The sequence below is a fragment of the Dasypus novemcinctus genome, chromosome 29, assembly GCF_030445035.2.
Source record: "Dasypus novemcinctus isolate mDasNov1 chromosome 29, mDasNov1.1.hap2, whole genome shotgun sequence".
In the NCBI taxonomy this organism is placed as follows: Eukaryota; Metazoa; Chordata; class Mammalia; order Cingulata; family Dasypodidae; genus Dasypus; species Dasypus novemcinctus.
The window spans coordinates 29,450,579-29,470,455 of NC_080701.1; the positions used below are offsets into that span (position 1 = coordinate 29,450,579).

Consider the following 19,877-nt stretch of genomic DNA (forward strand, 5'->3'; position numbering starts at 1 on the left):
ACTATCAGGCAAATGGCTCATCTCTCTTCTCCAGGCCACAGGATCAAAATCCTCTCCTCTTTCATGTCTGTGGAGCTGGGTGAAAATCAATAAACTGGGTAAAAATCAATAAAATGACTTTATTATAAGCACTATTTCTACAAGTCCTTTATCAGGGAAACACATGGGTTCCTTTGACAGAGCCTTCTTTAGTGGTTAGGAAGAATTGTGGAGCAGATCCTGTGGAGAGCAGAATGGAGGGCTGTGTCTAACCTGAGGGTCTGCATCTGGCCTGCAGTGGGAAGCTGCAGGAGTTGAAGGAGAAGATCCTGGCTGATAAATCCCTGGTTACTAGAATTGACCAGGACAGCAGAACTGCATTGTGTTAGGCATGTTCAGCTGGACATTCAGAAAATGTTGAATTCTGTATTCAACTTGGAGTGTGAGTGAATCATAAAGTTGATGCAGGCTGGTCTTCTCTCCATGTTGCTGCTTCTGCTGGCCGGGATGAGATTGTTAACGCCTTTCTGGGAAAAGGTGCTCAGGTGAATTGTTGTCAATCAAAGCGGCTGTACTCCCCGGCATTGTGCAGCTTCCAAGAACAGGCATGAGATTGCTGTTATGTTATTAGAATGTGGGGCTAATCTAGATGCTAAGGACCATTTTGAGGCTACAGCAATGCACTGGGCAGCAGCCAAGGGTAACTTGAAGATGATTAATATCCTTCTGTACTACAAAACATCCACAAACATCGAAGACAGGGAGAGGAACACTATACTTAGCCTGTGATGAGGAGATAGTAGAAGCAAAATTGCTGGTGTCCCTGGGAGCAAGCATTTACATTGAGAATAAAGAAGACATCCAAGCAAGTTGCCTGGGTTTAATACTCCAGAGAATAGTGGAAGGCTAAGCGGCTTGGATTTCTTCTTTGTATGCATTGTAGTTGTCCTCAGTGTCCTGGAAACTAATGTACTTGTGCACAAGACATATGTGTATGATGAAGTTTTGCTCACCTTTAAAGACTTATAACTTATTGAATATGGTTCCCATTCAGGTAGTTATTCTACGCTTACAACATGCTTTCCAGTCAATGAGTAACTCTTGAGTGTTCTATTGTTGTATATTATTCTATAGTGAATTTTGTCTAATTTTGAGTAAGTGATTCTGTGGTCATTGTGAACACCCAGCACCCTCCCATGTACCCTCTGTTCTGCTCTGAAGCAAGACAAGCCGAGTAGTACCGGGCCAGTTTTTTGGCTAAATGTTTCTAGGTGGATTCTAGAATGTTCCTCCATACATTTGAAGTCTTTGCTTTGCAAGCTTACTCAGAGTCCTATGCCAATATTTTCTGTTTTTTCAATTCATAAGGTTTAATTTATTTTTGTTATAGAAGAAATTCTTATATTTTTTGCTGGACCAAACTTTAAGATGGAGGGCATGCTGTCCAACTTTAGCATTTGAAAATAAATAAAATAAAATACTGAAAAATTAAAAAAGAAAGAAAGTACCATGGACAGGAGTCAGAAGACCTGGATTTGCAATCTGCCTCTGCAATTCACTAGTTATATGACCATGAGCATGAATGTATGTCCTTCTATAGAGTGGAGTAAGTAATACCTCCTCTGCTCTTATCCGAGGTAACTGTTGGATTAAATGAGGGGATTTCTGTATGTTGTAGGATGTCACATAAGCTTCAGATATTCTTCTTGTTCTTTTTTCTTACTACATGCCACTGGTGGCTTTCCCATGCATATTCTGGATTATACTTCCATCTCCCTGGCCAAAGGAGAGCCCCCTCTCTGGGTTTAGGAGCTGTTTTCAGACCCATGAGGAGGTAAGGGATTACTGGAGTGACCTACTGATCCTCCACAAGAATGAATGTGCCACAAGGCTCCAGACCCTTTGGCAGAGATTGCTAGAAACAGAAACACTGCCTTGGTCTGAAAACAACCTGACTCTTGGTGGGGCATGATATTGGAGGGCTATCACTCTGACAGACCCAGCTATGGGTTGTACCCAAGTCAGGCCAGGTGACTTGTCAGCCAGCTTCCTGTCTCGGGGCTGTGCCAAGCAAGGCGGCCTGGACAGTGGACCACACCACAGTACCACCCAGCTTCAGTGCTGGGAGCCATTTCCTCTCTACCATCATTTTAAGGGCAATGAAATAACAGGCTCCAGTGGAAAAATTCAAGGCAGTTAATGCTTGCTGGTTTGGGGTTTTTCTTTATTTGGTTTTATGGGACTGTGTGGAGAGTTTGACTGATACAGTTTTATCAGGTCCTCTTTCACCTAAAAGGGCATGCCTCGAGCATTCTTTGCCAAACATAATGAAATTGCTTGACCAGGGCTCTCGAAGGAAGAATGGTCATACATTTCTTGAGTATTTGGCCCAATAATGTGAATTGTGAAATGATTTTCAGAGAACTACCCCAAGATATCCTGTTTGGATAGGAAATGAATTGTGTGTGTGTGTGAATGTGTTTTAGTAGAAAAGCGAATCTTACAAAATCATCCCAGGACCCTGTGCTTTCTCTAATCTATTTAAGCTGTATGTGTTGGGGAAGAAGGAATAGAATTACTATGTATGTCTTCATGCTTCCTAATAGGACAGGAGAAAATAGATTTTTACCAGTGAGAGGTATTGCAGGTGATCCCATAGTAATCTCTCATACAATCATAAGTCACCAGAACTTGTGTCTCTTTAACACCTTGAGGTATTTGTTTCTCCCATGAGTCTTTCTTTGGGATTCAGGCTTCATCTGGGCATTCGTTCTACTGTTTTCTTATTTTCTTAGTCCAAACAAGTCAAGGGTTTTGAAAAAGTCCCTAGAACAAGTGCACACTCCACCAGATGGTGCAATAAACTCAACTCTGAAAAAGAGAGCTTTGGCTGGAAAGAAGTAATGAAACTGGGGATGGCCAGCTACATTTGGCAATAGGCAATGGCAAGATCTGAGACCCTGGTTCAAGCACTGATCCTCGCATGTTTGGGTTACCAAGGCAGCCTCCTCGCCAGGCAGCCCATCCCTTGTCTGGCCTGGCTGTCTATCCTGCAGAACCTTGCCAAAACTGTTTTCCTACACCACCATTTTCATCGTGTTCCCTTCCCTGTGATCAGTAAGAAGAAAGCCAGTTCCCCCAGCCTGGTCTTTACAGTTCCTTATAACCTAGGCCTAGCCTGCATCTCCTTCCTTAGTTCCCATTCTGCACAACATCAGACATCTTCCTTGGCTCACCGCCATTGCCCTGCCATTCCTCCCCTCCCCTCTTCCCTCTGCCCAAATGTCCCTAGCATGCCTTGTAACTTGCTTGAGGCTTCTGTCTCTAAGATGCTGACCTGAGCTTCTATTTTTTCCATTTTATTTTTAATATTTTATAATGCAAGGTATCTGAGATAGTATCATTTTGACATGTAGTCATGAACTACTTGAATTTATTTTCTCATACAAAGTCGTCATAATCTGGAGTGCATTACACGTACAGCCCATTTCATTTCAACCAGGCATCATTTCAAGTGCTCAATGTCACACGTGGCTGATAGCTTCCATATTGGACAGTGCAAGTTATATACTTTAGGTAACTGGCTCTCAGCTGGGCTTGAAGAATGTACCAGGACAACAGGCTGTCGCATGACTGGGATGCACTAGCCTTGCTTGGTGGGAAGAGGCAGGGATGCTAACGGTCTTGTGAGACCCTTGAAAGTCACACAATGGCCCGGCCAGTCCCCATGATGAATTGTCCTGTTCCAGCGCCAAGTCTCCCATTGAGAAACAACTCTTTAATACACATTAAGTGCTTAGGACAGAGCCCGGATGATGGGAAGCACTCAAAGCAAATTTACTATGATGATTATTATTAGGCAGCCAAGCCCAGACTTCATCTCTGACCTGAGCCTCTTTGTCCACTGAAACCCAACCCATTCTTTCTTGGGAGTGCTGCTCCAACTTCATGTCTTCCATGACAATTTCCTCACTCCAAGAGACCTCTCCTTCTTTGGAAAAGTTTCAGAAATTGTATTTCTCATTTGGCAATCAATCAATCTTCCAAAACTGCAATCATCAATAATATTTCAAGTCTATTGCTGAGTAACTTTTCTCTTGTTTTATTTCCTACCTTCCCTACAGGACAATTCAATCTCCTAGAGAGAAGGTCTTACACACCTCAGCACCCATAGAGGGCTTGACACTAAAGTATGATCTCAGCTCATTTCAACTCAGCATTTCAAACCAATTGAGGAAAAATCTGTCTACATTTTATTTTGTGGAAGTATGTTTTTTAAAAAAATAATTCGAGGTTTTGTATTTTTCAGATTGTATACTAACTAGAAAAGTGCTTGCTTAAAAATATAGTCTGAGAGAACTACTTTGGAGACTTTATATATAACAGGAATTAATGATTGATTTCCTTAGTAGTTGGATAGTTGGATATTATGGGTATTTCTTACTTATTAAAACTAGTTTGTCATCCCTCTGACTCTCCAACCTGCCATCTTTTATACATTATTTCTTTATGGCTAGAGCCCTTTCTTTATAATCACAAAAGTAAATGTCAGCCTATTCTTCATCTGAACTCACTGAATTTCTCCAGTAAGGTGAATCTGATTTAATGAGGTTTAACAATATATGCATTATACAAATAAATTCATGTTACCACCAATAACTTGAATTGTTTTTAAATCTTTTTAACTAATGATGAAAGAGCATTTTCCAAGGCTTTGTCTTTTCTTAGCATGTCTAATACATGGAAAAGGAAAAAAAAGCCCCCCAATTTTTCTCAACCCCTCTCTTCTGAGATGGGGTGTTGACTCTCTAAAATGTGTAGTGACACAATTCTTACAAAAGCAGACAAGGAAGTACTGACTTCTGAGAAACTCATGCATCTCCACTTGGAAATTTAGGAAGGGTGGGTGGCCCAGGGAACACAGCAGCTGCTGAAAGTAAGTGTGTGTGGTCATTTGACATGTTCCCTTCGTCAGTGAGATCACTGTGTGCGCTTTGGGGAAAAGGCTCACAATGCATTTCCTGTCCTGGAATGGGTGCTATGTTTGTTAGTTGTTATCTGTAGAAAGCACTCAGTCACACCTTCCTGCAAAGTCAACATGCATGGTCATTATTGAAGAAGTCTCACTGTATATTATTAATAACAATCTATTAGTCCTTAGGACTCTACCTGGTTTGGAGCATCCTCTCATCTCTCCTCCTGATTCTGTTTCCTGCCTCACCCTCTGTCTTAGTTTGCCAGGCTACTGTGACAAATAACATAGTGGGTTGGCTTAGTATATTAGACAGTCAAAAGGGGTGCTGATGTACCAGAAATCTGTTGGTTTTTATAAAGGGTATTTATTTGGGGTAAAACTTACAGTTACAAAGCCCTAAAGAGTACAACTCAAAGTACCATAAGAGGTACTCCTCAACCAAATCTGTTGCCACATGTTGAAGGAAGATGGCAGGAGATGTCTGTGAGAGTTCAGCCTTCCTCTTTCCTCTTAAGGCTGCATGGTCCCAGCTTCTTCCGATCTCAGCTGTAGGCTTGAGGGCTCATTTCTTTCTGGGCCTACTCAGCTGTCAGGGTTCTTGTCTCTTCAGCTGTAAACTAACAGGTAAATTGCTCATCTCTCTTCCCAAGGCCATGTCTATGGAACCCTCCCTCTTCCTGCTTATCTGCTTCTGTGTTCTCCTTGAGTGAATGTCTGTTTATACGGCCCACCAAGGGGGTGTGGAATCAACACTGCATGCACTAATGACGTGGTCGAGTCAAGGCCCTAATCTTAACATAATTTAATCAAAGGCATCTCAGCTGAATCAAATACAATCAAATGGTACTATGCCCAGAGGAATAGACCAGTTTACAATCATAACCAATATGCTTTTTTTTTTCCAATGTATAAATAATCTCAAACTGCTACACTTAGCAATAGGAATATGTTGGCTTATGGTTGGAAGGCTAGAAGTCCAAAGTCAAGGTGTCAGTAGGACAATGCTTACTTCCCAAAGTCTGTAGAATTCTGGGGCTGCTGGCTGCAGTCCTTGGGGTTCCTGGGCTTGCAGTTTTCCTTCCTTCTCTCTGCAGTCTCTCTCTTCTTGTGTCTGCTCTTCCAGTTTCTGCTGGCCTCCAGCTTCTGGCCCACTTTCTGTGACTTTCTCCAACTGATAGCAAATTTCTTCTGCTTATAAGAACTCCATTAATACAGATTACAGCCCACCCTGATTCAGTTGGGCCACACTTTATCTGAAAATAACATCTTCCAAAAGTCCTATTTGTAAGTGGGTTCACACCCACCAGAATGTGGATTAAAACAAACATGCATTTTGTTGGGGACATACTTCAATCTACCTCACCCTCTCTGACCTGAGTTCTATACTTTCCCTGGAGTTATTGGTCCCAAATGATAGTGCTTAGTATCCTTGTTCAGAAACAGTCAAAGGTACCCCAGTATCTGTAATATTCTTTGCAATCATCTTCAAAAACATTATTCAAAGCTCTCCACAGTTTCCCCCTTCTAAACTTTTCAGCCTTCTCTTCTTGCATTTCCCTGTGTATGTTACCCATAACCCCCATGGGATTGGATATATTCCAGTGTCTCTACCCTTTACTCAGACTTGCTCAAAGTCTCCTTCCATATGTCCTTCCCTCTTAACAAATCTGGCCAGTGCTGTGTTCAGCCAAATGGAGGCCCAAACAAAAGAAAAATACATGTTTATCAAAAACATTGCATTAAATGTAAAGAGTTCATAAAAGCTCTAAAATTAAATTGAAAAAAAAAATAAAAGACTACCTATAAAGCTCCTGTTGCCCAATCTGTTCTCAAATCATTGTTAACACTCATAAACTCACTTGGTAGTGGATGCAATGGCCTAGTAGGCTGAGAACAGAGAGCTGACTAGAAATGATCTGGTCCCATTGCACAAAAATGCAGGGTCATTAAAAAACAAATAAACACAGCTATCCCCTGTCTTTTTTGGAATTTTGATATTGTGGTATCATAGATTTTTGGCATTAGTTTTGATTTTTAAAAGAGTTCATTAAAATATCATTCGCCTTAATTGTTGATATTTTTTGACACTTTCTCAGATTTTACACCCCAGTCAAATGCCTCACTTCCTTTACCCTAATCTTCACCCTGAATCTGGCAAAGGTCTGTTCTTTGCAAGTCTTGCTTAGATTCCATTTCCTCCACTCAGCCTTACCATATCTCCCTAGCTGGAATTGCTCTCACCCTCCTATTTTCATGGCACGCTGCTTGCACCTGGATCTCGGCCTTCACTGCTCTGGTCTGTACCTAGTGATTTGTGTGTAGCTTGCTCTGCTACCAGTCTGAGGGCTGCTGGAGGGCAGGGCCCATCCCCCTTCACTTCTCTGATGCCTGCTGTGCCTAGCACAGTGCTAGCCACACAGAGCTGTAGAACACTTCTAAAGCGCCTGCCCTGGAATCTCATGCAGATGTTATTTGCTGTAAAATAGAACTTAGTCTACGTCCTTATAATGCGGCCAAGGGGGTGTCATTACTGAGGTTCTAAGGATACTAGTCAAAGAGTAGACCCATGCCCTGGAGTCTAGTGTGTGTGCTTTCCGTCTGGAAGGGCCTCCCAGTCACCGTCTGTAGTTCTCCTCTAGTATCTCCTTCAAACGGGCCTTCTCCCATTTCTCCTGATCAGCTAGTTCCTTGAGAGCTTCCCCAACAATGACGGTGTCCTGAATTCCTTACTCTCCTTGCCACAGGACTAGGCATGGATGGAGTGCTCCTGCTTCCCATGTTTATTCTTATACCCGATCACACTCCATCCACCTCTCTCTCTTTGTCTCTTGTCAGGCAACACCTCCTGGGTTGGGGAAACCACTGCTTTTCCTCATCACAGGGAGAGAAGGGGAGCAACTGATCATTCTTACTGAAGCCCATTGAGCTTTGGCCTAGAGACTCACTCTCCTGAGGGTGCTCTGGAAAGGAGAACCCAAGGTCCTCCAGGTCCACCTTCCCTCCTGATGAAAGCCTTTCAGTCAAAGGACATTTTCCTTTAGTAGTTTGAAGACATGTCTACATGCATTTATCAGCATTCTTTCACATGCTCAAAGCAACCCACTGTGTATAAGAATAAGAACTAAAGAAATTCATAATGGTGAAAAGGAATTTCTAAACCTGGAGAATGAGTTGGCAGCTGAGAAAGTCAAAGCAAAGACATCTCAGTGATCTCCGTACCTCCTTGTAGGTGAAATATTCCTAAGACCCTGAGGAGAACAGGAGAGGGAAAATGGGCCCTGTTCATTCTGGCAGGGTGCAAGCCTTTCCAGGCTATTTTGGAAAAATCTCAATTTGGTCAAGGCCACAAACAATGAAATTGGGGTGAATTCCCTAAAGTCAAGGACCCCCACTGAGCTAATGGCCCCGGGATCCCAACACACCTGCTGGCTCTTTGGCAGGTCCTCCTGGGCTCTGTCACTGTTTGCTGCAGCTGCTGCAAACATCCGCTACAAACACTCTCAGCAGCAGGACATAGCTTCCTGGTGGCCACCCCTGACCCAGCCACCAAACACACAGCCCAACCCACTGACCTGAGCCCAGAGAGGCTTCAGGCAAATCAAAATGCAATTCTGTAAATGAACCACAGTAGCCTTTATGCTTGAGTTAGCACCATCCTTTCTACTCAACCTTTGCTAGGGCAATTCAACAGCCTCCCAGAGAAAGGCGCCTCCATGCTCTGGCTCTGAACCCCAAGTTTGGAAAGCTGAGCAAGCCTGATGGGTTGTTTTGCTCAAATAATTCCCTACTTGGCTTCTCTAAGCCAGAGAGAGGCCCTGAAAGAAGTCTCTCTGGAAGTGGTTTTCCCAGTAGTCTGAAGTCCACTTTTCCTGTACCTTTTCAGTGGGGGTATAGTGAGAGTTGCACATGTGTCTGGAGTTCTGTACCACTGGCCATGCCAATCCCCCCAGGCTGATGAGTTTTAAGCATGTGCTCAAACATCCATACAGGCCCACACATACACTCTGCCCTGCTCCCAACACGCTGACCTACCAGGATATCTCTTTCTAAGCCCATTTCCATGGCTAATCCATGCTCTTCTTTGTCTCTAGAGTAATGGGCCAAATCCACTCATTCATATTCTCGTGCATTCACTTAGTCATCAAGCATTTTTGAGCACCCCTATAATCAAAACCCTGCCCAGTTACTGTGAGGGGCTCAGAGGTGACGCCCAGAGCACCATGGAGCCTGCCAGCAGCCCCTCTCCTCTCCCCATCAGTAGCCCATTGCAACCCCCGTGAGACTCACACTTCCCCTTGCCCCTGCCTATCCACAATTCTCTAGATGTAACTAAGTCAAACCTCTTCAATAAGAAATGTTTTGGAGACTCTCTCCTTACAGAAAGTGTAAAAGCAAGATTCCTAAAACAAGCAGAATGGTGTTTCAAATAGGAAAATAACATTTCAGACTAGCTAACTATTGCTAGGCACCAGGAACTGTGGGGAGACCTAGAAACTGCCTGGAGGGCCTGTGTGGTTCAGCTCCTGGTGGGAGGTCCCTACAGGGGCCCAGGCGCTGACTCACCAGGGAGGGCTTTCTAAGAAAGACGACGGGCCAGGAATGGTACAATAAGAAACACAGCATTTCCCTGACTCCCTGCCCTAAACCCAGTGACCTGGGAAGCTAATCAGCTGGGGTTTTGAGAGCTCAGTCTGCCTCGCTCTGCACTTTTAAAGAGCAAGCAAACCACAGTACACAGAGGCTCTGTTTCCCAGCTGGGATGTGCCTAGAGACTGCAGAACACAGAGAAGACTCCAAGTACATAAAAAATACAGAAACATGCAAGCACACTCAGAGCTGCCAGCAAGCCTGAGGAAAACAAAGCAATCTCATTGTTAGGAACCTCTTATCAGGAATAAATGTGGAAGTAAGACACCTTGCATTTCCCTGCCCAAGACTTTCACAAACGTGATGTCATTCAGCCTCACTGCAGTCCCCAAAGACAGACACCACTGCCGTCATTTTCCTGGGAGGCTCAGAGGTGACCTCAATCATCTGCTGTGACTGTCACGGGGCTGGGATTGGTATCCAAGTCTGTCTGATGCCTACTCTCGGGTTTCCCAGAAGTCAGAAATGGGGCACAGTCCCCTCCTCTGCAGCACACAGAGCTGGAGCCAAGGGGACGCAGTGGCCACGTGGTAGGATTTGGGAGGTGCTGCTGGCTGCATAAGCAGTGCCTGAAATTCACACCACCGTCCTTCCTTTGGTTGCTTACAGTTGACCTATGCTCACGTGAGGTCAGTCTCTTCCTATTTGATGCGTTCTTTTCCTCAGCCAATAGAACATTCAACTCTCCCCAGTCTAAAAGTTAAAAAAACAAACTTTCCACCCCTCTGCTTTTCCCTGAAGCTACCTCCCTACTTACAGCCATCTCTTCGATTTTCCCACTCCTGAAAAACTAGTCTGAGTTGGTGCCGCTGCATGTCTTACCCTCCTGCAGCCCTGTTCCCAAAGCAGCTACAACAGGCTCTGCAAGGGTTGCCATTGACTTCCTTTCACTTGCAATGGTGCCTTCTCAGTCTTCCTACTGGATTTTTCTGTGGCCATCAATGCTACCGAGCACTGCTTCCTTGCACTGTTTCTCAGTGTCCCACAAACGCTGGCTTTTCCAGATCCATTTATGCCGCTCCATTTGTCTCTCTTCTTTGCCTCCTTTTCCACGTGGACTCTAATTTATTTCTCCATCTCCCTCTGTTCTTCCTTTTTTTATTCCTTCTTTTGGCAACTGGCATCATCCCTGAAACCATCACCTAAGCTGAAGGTACAAAACCATAGTGTCTTTTGGAACCTCATTCTCTTCCTCCCTCTCCACATCCATTTTCATAGCACCCTATAAAATCCACCTTCTTTTATTCATCCCGTCTCCCCTGTTTTCTTTACTGCTGCCCCATATCAGGCCCTTTTCTTTCCTCGCTTGGAATTAAGAGAGTCCAAGGTGATCTACGAGATCCCAGCATTTCCCCACCTCAATCTAACCTCTACAAGTACAGGCATGGCCATTCTGGGCCCAGGAATAATCCCAATAGACTCTAACTGAAAGTCTGAACCCCCGGGGTTGGCAGGTAAGCCTGTCTGCGAAGGATCCCTAGTCACTCTGACACAATTCTGCAGCCACTCCCCTATTCACCCCAATCCCCAGACCCACGGATCGACTGGCCACTCCTGAAAAGCCACGCCCTTTCCCTCTTCCCTGTCTTCACTGCTCACCAACTCCCAGAAGGTCCCACTGTCCTTTATGAGAAGCTCACTCTTATTCATCCCTCAAGGTCCAACTCAAATATGCCCTCCTGTGGCAAAGCCTCTCCTCTCCCTCCTCACCTCCCAGAAATGGATGAAGGGAGGTTTCTTTTGTGCTCCCACAGAGATTTAGTCCTTCTGCTAACAAAGGCCTTCCCCAAAGCCCCACTTTAATTTTAAGTTGCTGGACAGGTAGGAACCAGGTTTTATCCAACTTTGTTTTTCTAGCATGACTGATACATCATAGGAGCTTAATAAAGCATCTTGAGGGCCTTGAAAATATATGAATGAGTGAATGAATTTATGCATTTAGCTTCTTCTTTCAAGATTTCCAAAAGACTGTCAGGAAGGAGGGAAAGAGAGAGGAATGTAGATGGGGAAGCAAGACAATAAACACCACGGTGTGATTCACCAGCTGGATGTCAATGAAAGGCCTGGGTAGGTGTTATTTGGCAGAAAGCTGGCTGGTGGTTTACAAATGGAGAGCTGCCTCAGGATCCCAGGCTGGGTTAAGGAGCCACAGTGAGCAGACCACAGCTCTGGAGGCGGGAGTGGCTGGACTTGACAGCTCGAGCATTCCAAACTGGAAGGAAATAGAGAAGTGATCAAAACCACCTCTTCATAATTCCCCTTGAGCCCTTTTGTAGAGTAACAGTTTTCCGTGCTTGAAGAAAACTCCCTGAAATTGAAACAGCCAGAAGCTTCAGGAAGAGTAGTCAGATTTCAGTAGTGTTGTCAGGGCTCCGCCTGGTGGATATATATAAAATGAGTAACAAATCATTTCTAATTTTCCCCTCTTAGCCGTTTGGTCAGCCTTCTCTCTCCACACATCGTTTCCATTTTTATTAGTTTTTCTTGCTACCAAAACATATGAATTTATTATCTTTAGAGTTCCATAGGTTAGAAGTCTGACATGGGTTAAAATCAAGATGTCAACAGATGGTGTTCCCTTCTGGATTCTTGGGGAGAACTCATTTCTGTCTTTTTCACTTTCCAGAGGCCACCAGCATTTACTGGCTAATGGCCCCTTCCTCCATCTTCAAAGTCAGCAATACTGCGTCTTTCTAACCTTCCACTGTCACATCTCTCTCTCACCACAGCCAGAAAACTGTTTATTTTTATTTTATTTTATTTTTATTTTGTCAAATATTATATTTGAGGCAACCCTTTAAAGATTTTGATAAATTATTTGGAAACCCTTATATTCAATCCTTTTTTAACAAATTGATTTATCAATGCATATTAGTAAAGCCTAAATCCATCCAAAATGTATGGTCAACAGTATTGGGTATAACCACATAGTTGTGCATTCATCATTTCAATCATTAATAGAGGATTTTCATTATTCCAAAATAATAAAAATAAACAAAAAACAGACAAAGTGCTTATCACCTCTCAATCTCTCTATGCTTCCTCTGCCATATATAGCTGTTATTTTCTTCCCATCTTTCTAGTTTATTTGTATATATATTTTGTAAAAACAGTCTTATATAAACAATATTACCCGTATTCATATTTTGCATGAGGGTTCTCTATGTTATACAGTCCCATTTTACATTTTGTAGCTTTCCTTCTAGTAATATACATATCCTTAGACTTTCCTTTTCAACCACTGTCATACCATAAAATAACTCTGCTATTTAGAAATACTATGATGTGCTTTCACCTTCTCTAATCATCTCCAAAGATTTACAAACTTTTTACCAATTCTGCACAGATTAACTCTCAACTTGCCATTCTCTAAACTCATCCTATTTTAGTTATTAGTTCCATCAGTTTATACAATATATTTAGTTCATAATAATGTAGTCATGCAGTATTTGTCCCTTTGTGTCTGGCTTGCTTCACTCAACCTAATGCCCTCCAGGTTCCTCCATGTTATCATATGCTTCATGACATTATTTCTTCTTACAGCTGCATAATATTCCATTCTATATATACAGCACAGATTGCTTATCCATTCATCAGTTGATGGACACCTGGGCTGTTTCCATTTTTGGAAATTGTGAATAACATTGCAATGAACTTTGGTATGTAGACGTCTGTTCATGTCACTGCTCTCAGTTTTTCTGGATATATACCTAGTAGTGGTATTGCTGGATCATGGTAGGAGGTCTATATTCAACTTCCTTAGAAACTGTTAGACAGTCTTCCACAGTGGTTGTATCATTCTACATTCCCACCAACAGTAAATAGGCATTCCTATCTCTCCACATCCTCTCCAACACTTATAACTTTCTGAATTTTTAATGGTGCCCACTCTAATAGGTGTGAAACGATATCTCATTGTAGCTTTGATTTGCATTTCCCTAATTCCTAGTGATGTTGCACATTTTTTCAGGTGTTTTTTCACCATTTGTATTTCTTCTTTGGACAAATGTCTATTCAAGATTTTTGCCCATTGTTTAATTGGGTCATTCGTCCTTTTTAATCTTGAGTTGTAGTAACTCTTTATATATCATGAATATTAACGTCTTATAGGGTATATGATTTCCAAATATTTTCTCCCATTGAGTCAGCTGTCTTTTCACCCTTTTGACAAAGTCCTCTGAGGTGCAAAAGTGTTTAATTTTGAGGAGGTCCCATTTATCTACTTTTTGTTTGGTTGCTTATACTTTGGGTGTAAGGTTTAAGAAACAATCATCTACCACAATATCTTGAAGATATTTTCCTACATTTTCTTCTAGGAGTTCTATGGTTGTAGGTTTTAAATTTAGGTCCTGTCTCAAGGTCCTTAACCTAAATTACATCTGCAAATCCCTTTTGCCATGTAAGGTTCCAGGGAATAGCATGTGGACATCTTGCAGAGGCCAATACTTTCACCACCATACCATCCCTCCATCATCGTTTGCCATACACTACGTCCTAGAGTGGACAAATAAGATATCTCTTCCCTCACAGGGCTCACATCTACTGAAGGAAACAGAGTTGTAGACTTTGTAATAAATATACAAGGTACTGTGGGGGTGGCAGACTTGGCCCAGTGGTTAGGGCATCCGTCTACCACATGGGAGGTCCAGGGTTCAAACCCAGGGCCTTCTTGACCCGTGTGGAGCTGGCCCGTGCACAGCGGTGATGCGCGCAAGGAGTGCTGTGCCACGCAGGGGTTTCCCCTGCGTAGGGGAGCCCCACGCGCAAAGAGTGCACGCATAAGGAGAGCTGTCCAGCACAAAAGAAAGTACAGCCAGCCCAGGAATGGTGCTGCACACAGGAAGAGCTGACACAACAAGATGATGCAACAAAAAGAAACACAGATCCCCATGCCACTGACAACAACGGACGCGGAGAAAGAAGGAGACACAGCAAATAGACACAGAGAACAGACAATTGGGGTTGGGTGGGGGGAAGGGGAGATAAATAAATAAATAAATAAATAAATCTTAAAAAAACAAAAAGGTACTGTGGGAGTACAGCCAAGGGAAACATCTCTGCCTGGAGATATCAGGGATGGTTTCCTACAGAGAATGTGATTTCAGCTGAGAGATGGATTAGGAATAGCATTTATTGAATACCTTATCCATTATCAGAGTCTACTCAACTCACTGTTATTTGGCCATTTTCCTATATGGCCTTTCAGAAAGATTGGGCTGTATGAAAAGAGCAGGAGATACTTAAGCGTTTCACAGAGAAAGTAAGGAAGGGATCCATGTGAAATGTAGCTTTGTACTTTTTAAACTATGTTTATCCTCAGAAAACATTGTCAAAATGAAATCTTATCTAGGTGTCCAATAAGCAAATCAGATGAAAATGGAACTTACCTAAATAGTGGTTGCCCTGGTGGCATAACTGACCACATGGGGCATGAGGGATCCTTTTGAGGTGCTGGAAAGTTTTCGTATCTTGATCTGGTTGGTAGTTCCACAGGTGCATACAGATGTAAAAGTACACTAATGGTCTGCCCATTTGCTGAGGGTAAGTTACACCTCGATTCAAGATGTTAGAAAAATGGCAGGTGGCTTCTTAAAACTTTTCCTGACCCTCAAGACAACTCTGCAGGAGTTTGGGTGGCATTTTTAAGGGGAAAAGTGTGAGGTTCTGCACTGCAGTCCCCTGTTTTATGGGGGTACAGGACTCCAGGGTCTGCACTGATTGGCGTACTTGAAACAAAGCAGGAAACTCAACTGAAGGGTTTGATTCTCTTAGGGGGTTAGAGGTTGCTCTTTGGTGGCGATTGCTTCTGGCTGCTGTCCATGAGCTCTGAAGGGGGTGTTGGCTGGTGGTGACTGGTCTCTGGTCACTATCCATGAAGCATGAGGTAACCTGAAAGTGGACAGGGGGTCAGGATCATTTCTCTTACCAGGTTTGTTAGGTTTTCTGCCCCTTCCTCCTCAGGTCCCTATCTTATTGTGCCTCAGTTTGAAGTTTACCAGCTCATTTTAGAAGGCAAAGTTTTGAGAAGTCCCAGAATTCAGGAACCCAAGCGGGGTAAGGAATGGGTCCTCATTACGTGCTTGTCTAAGCTCTTTGATATGATTTAACCCAACCAGGTAGAATACAGTCCTGTCTTCATTTCTTTTTAGGTCAACTTTGAAATAAAATATATACAAGCAGAAAGTGAACTAATCCTAAATGTATACACCCTGAAATAGCCACTATCAAATTAAAAAAAAAAAATTTTTTTTTAAAACAGAATATTATCAGTCACGGTCACTCTCACTCCCAGGATAGCCTCTGAATTTTAACTCCATAAATTGGCTTTGCCAGCTTTCGAACCTTACAAATGGATAGTTACATTTCATACTCCTTTGTGTCTGGTTCCTTTCAAGATTATGTTTTGAGATTCATCCATGTTGGTGAAGTTAGCAATAGTTCCCTCATTTTTTTTAATCAGTATGTTTTTTTTAAGGTTTACAAGATATATTTTTTAAATTAAAGTTAATAGATCACAAGGAATGTTATATTAAAAAACATTTTTAAACAAACAAAAAACATAAGAGATTCCCATATAACCCATTCCCCACCCACCACCACATCATTTTTATAAATTGTATTTTTTTGAAGATATATACATCACAGAAAAAATGTTACATTAAAAAATATAAGAAGTTCCTGTGTACTCCCCACCCCACTCCTCCCACACCAACAACCTCCCTCATCATTGTGGCACACTCATCGCACTCGGTGAACACATTTTGGGGCACAGCTACACTACACAGATAATAGTTTACCCTGTAGTTCGCACTCTCCCCCAGTCCATTCAGTGGGTTATGGCAGGATATATAAAGTCCAGCTTCTGACCCTGCAATATCATTAAGGACAATCCCAAAAAGCCCCCACATCACATCTCTTCTACCCTCTCCCTGCCCTCAGCAACTACAGTGGCCACTTTCTCCACCTTAATGCTAAAATTTCTTCTATTACTTGTCATAATAGTTTTATAGTAGAATAACAGTAAGTCCACTCTAGTTCATATTTTATTCCTCCATTCTGTGGACCCTGAGATCGTGATATCCTCTCCACCTCTAGATGAAGAAGGGGCTAAGATTCCACATAGATGATGGATGCAATTCCTCTGCTTACAGTCGTGGGCACTCTTGATTCCCTGATGTCGTAGTTGACCATCTTCACCTCCCTGTTAGCTGACCTGGGTAAGACCAAAGAACCAGAGGGTAGGAGCTGCCACTCTGCTGAGGCTCAGGGCCCACATGGGCAGTCCAGTGATTCAAGGCTCCTGAGTATGGACCATCCCATCAACCACAGGTTCAGTAAAAGTGACAGAAGAGGCATGTGTAGAAAAGTCACATTTGAGTCCAACTTCATCACACTTAGGAGCACAAATTCCAATGTAGGGCCCTCTGACATGGCACAGAACTCCGAATCCATCTGCCAAGACTGTATAGCCTGTGGATCTCTGTAGCCTCCAGGGGAACCAGTTCCTAGGGTTGTATCTACTTTGGCTTTTTCTGGGGTCCTGTTGAGGTGTGTGACCTCCCAACTCTTTTTGAAAGTCTCTTAGCCATATCAACTCATTTGTCTGTGCCATTTCCCCCTTTTATTCAAGGTCAAAGAGCAGTTTTTATCACTTGATCCAACATGTAGGCTGACATATTCTGCTGGTCTGAGTTGACCCTTTTATTCGAGGTCTCTGTCTGGTTGCTTCTCCAGTTAGTGATTGGTAGTAATCCCTCAGCACCAGGGAGGCTCATCCCCAAGAGTCATGTCATACATTGGGGGGAAAATAATGCATTTACATGCTGAGTTTGACTTAGAGAGTGGCCACATTTGAGCAATGTGGAGGTTCTCAGGAGGTAATTCTTAGGCACCCTACAGCTCTAGGCCTAGTACATATTTCAGACACACAGGCTCCTAAGCATAGTCATCAGTTTCAATGGCTCATTATTGAACCATCGTTCCTTGTGCCCCCCATCAATAACACTCCACACCAGAGTTCCTCCCCTGCCATAGCTGAATTTCTCTGTGGTCCAAAACTTCTTTAACAATGAATCCTAATATATTGCCAGATTCAATTAATAGGAAATTGAAATACAGTGATGGGTTTAAAGTTTAGAAATACAATACATAATAATTTAGAAATACTAAAATAAAGTAAAAATTAGTTGATGTATTAATAAAATGAAAGGCTTTCTTTCTAACATTTTGCCTTTCATCACTATAATAGGTGTTGCCCTGTATGTACAGTGGCAAGGCACTTTCATTTCTTCCTCAGTGTCTACATCTTTTTTTCTAATTTTTAATTTTGTCTTACAAAAAGTTTTAGATCACAGTAATTCACATACACAATATAGGAGACTCCCAGATATCCAACATCAAACACTTTCCCCTTTCCTCAGCAATGATCTCTTTACATGTTCATGTTATATTTGCTGCAGCTGATGTGCCAATTTTTGAAACATAGCTATCAAACAGGGTTCCATTTTGGTTTATATTTTTGTTTATGTTTTAGATTGTACAAATTTCTAAATTTTTAGTTTCCTTATGTTTTACTTCATAGTTTACATTTTAGTTTATAGACTTTTATACACTTTAGATGTAAGTCGACATGTCCATCATTGCATGATCTTGTGGAGCCCTTCCATTGCCCCCTATTTGCCCTGCTTCCATCCATGCTATACCTCTCTCCCCCTCCCCTCAGGGCACACTGTGACACTCAATCTTCACTACTTGAGGAACCAGGTTTACAGATACTACAACAATGCTGAGGGCTTGACATACTAGACTGTCCTAACGAATTGGGAGCCCGCAATCCTCTCTAGAGACACAATTCCCTCTCTTTGGGAACATCAGGTCTCCCCAGGATGTGGTTACACCTTCACAGTAATTGTATGGGTCTCCACCCAATGATATAACACACTATGACAAAGTGAGCACTCACATACTCCCTAGAAGGTTGTCCCTGTACCAGATGCCCTCCCTCTTAAGCACCTTAAACACGTGATCCTTCCTTATTATATTTTCTAAAGAGTTTTCTCAACAGTATAGTTTCAACCATATACCTGATATTCTCCCATATTCAACGGTTCCCCCAGCCCTCCCTCCATTTCCTTGGGTCATGTGACACATCCTCCCAACCCTATCCCCCCTCAAGCCCACAAAGCACACCCAAAGGTATCCCTATGCCCCCATCTTATACCTTCCCGCTACAAATACTTACCTGCAGCTTATCATATACTTCACCCATGTAGGCATCAGCTTGCAACCTTTCTCTCCCCCTTCCTTTAAGTCTATCTTCCAGTCTTTAGCTCTCTGAGACATTTCAGTTTGCTTGTTTCATATCAGAGAGGTCATGTAGTATTTGTCCTTCAATGCCTGGCTTGCTTCACTCAACATAAGGTCCTCAAGATTTACCCATGTTATCACATGTGTTTGTACTGTATTCCTTCTTATAGCTGAGTAGTATTCCATTGTATGTATATACCACATTTTATTTATCCATTCTTCCATTGATGGGCATTTGGGTTGATTCCAACTTTTGGCAATAGGGTATAATGCTGCTATGAACATTGGTGTACATATATTGGTTTGTGTCCTTATTTTCAGGTCTTCTGGGTATATACCCAGCATTGGAATTGCTGGGTCATATGGCAAGTCTATAGCTAACTTTTTGAGAAACTGCCAAACAGTCCTCCAGAATGGCTGGATCCTTCTGCATTCCCACCAGCAGTGGATGAGTGTTCCCATTCCTCCACATCCTCTCCAATGCTTGTAATCTTCTGTGGGTTTTTTTGGTTTATTTAAAATTTTATTTATTTATTTTTATTTGTTTCTCTCCCCTTCCCGACCCCGCCCTAGTTGTCTGTTCTCTGTGTCCATTTGCTGCATGTTCTTCTTTTGTCCGCTTCTGTTGTTGTCAATGGCATGGGAATCTGTGTTTCTTTTCTTGGCATCATCTTGCTGTGTCACTCTCTGTGTGTGCGGCACCATTCCTGGGCAGGCTGAACTTTCTTTCACACTGTGTGTTCTCGTTATGGGGCACACTTCTTGCACATGGGGCTCCCTTTCATGGGGGCACCTCTGTGTGGCATGGCACTTCTTGCGTGCATCAGAGCTGTGCGTGTGCCAGTTCCACACAGGTCAAGGAGGCCCGGGGTTTGAACCATGGACCTCCAGTGTGGTAGACAGATGCCCTATCCACTGGGCCAAGTCTGCTTTCCTCTTCTGTTTTTTTTTTTTGGATAGCTGCCAGTCT

General features: G+C 42.8%; 1 pseudogene; it reads left to right on the forward strand.

Annotated features, from left to right (window-relative positions):
- Positions 1-233: 233 nt before the first annotated feature.
- Positions 234-889, forward strand: LOC101420330 (26S proteasome non-ATPase regulatory subunit 10 pseudogene; annotated as a pseudogene).
- The last annotated feature ends 18,988 nt before the right edge of the window (positions 890-19,877 follow it).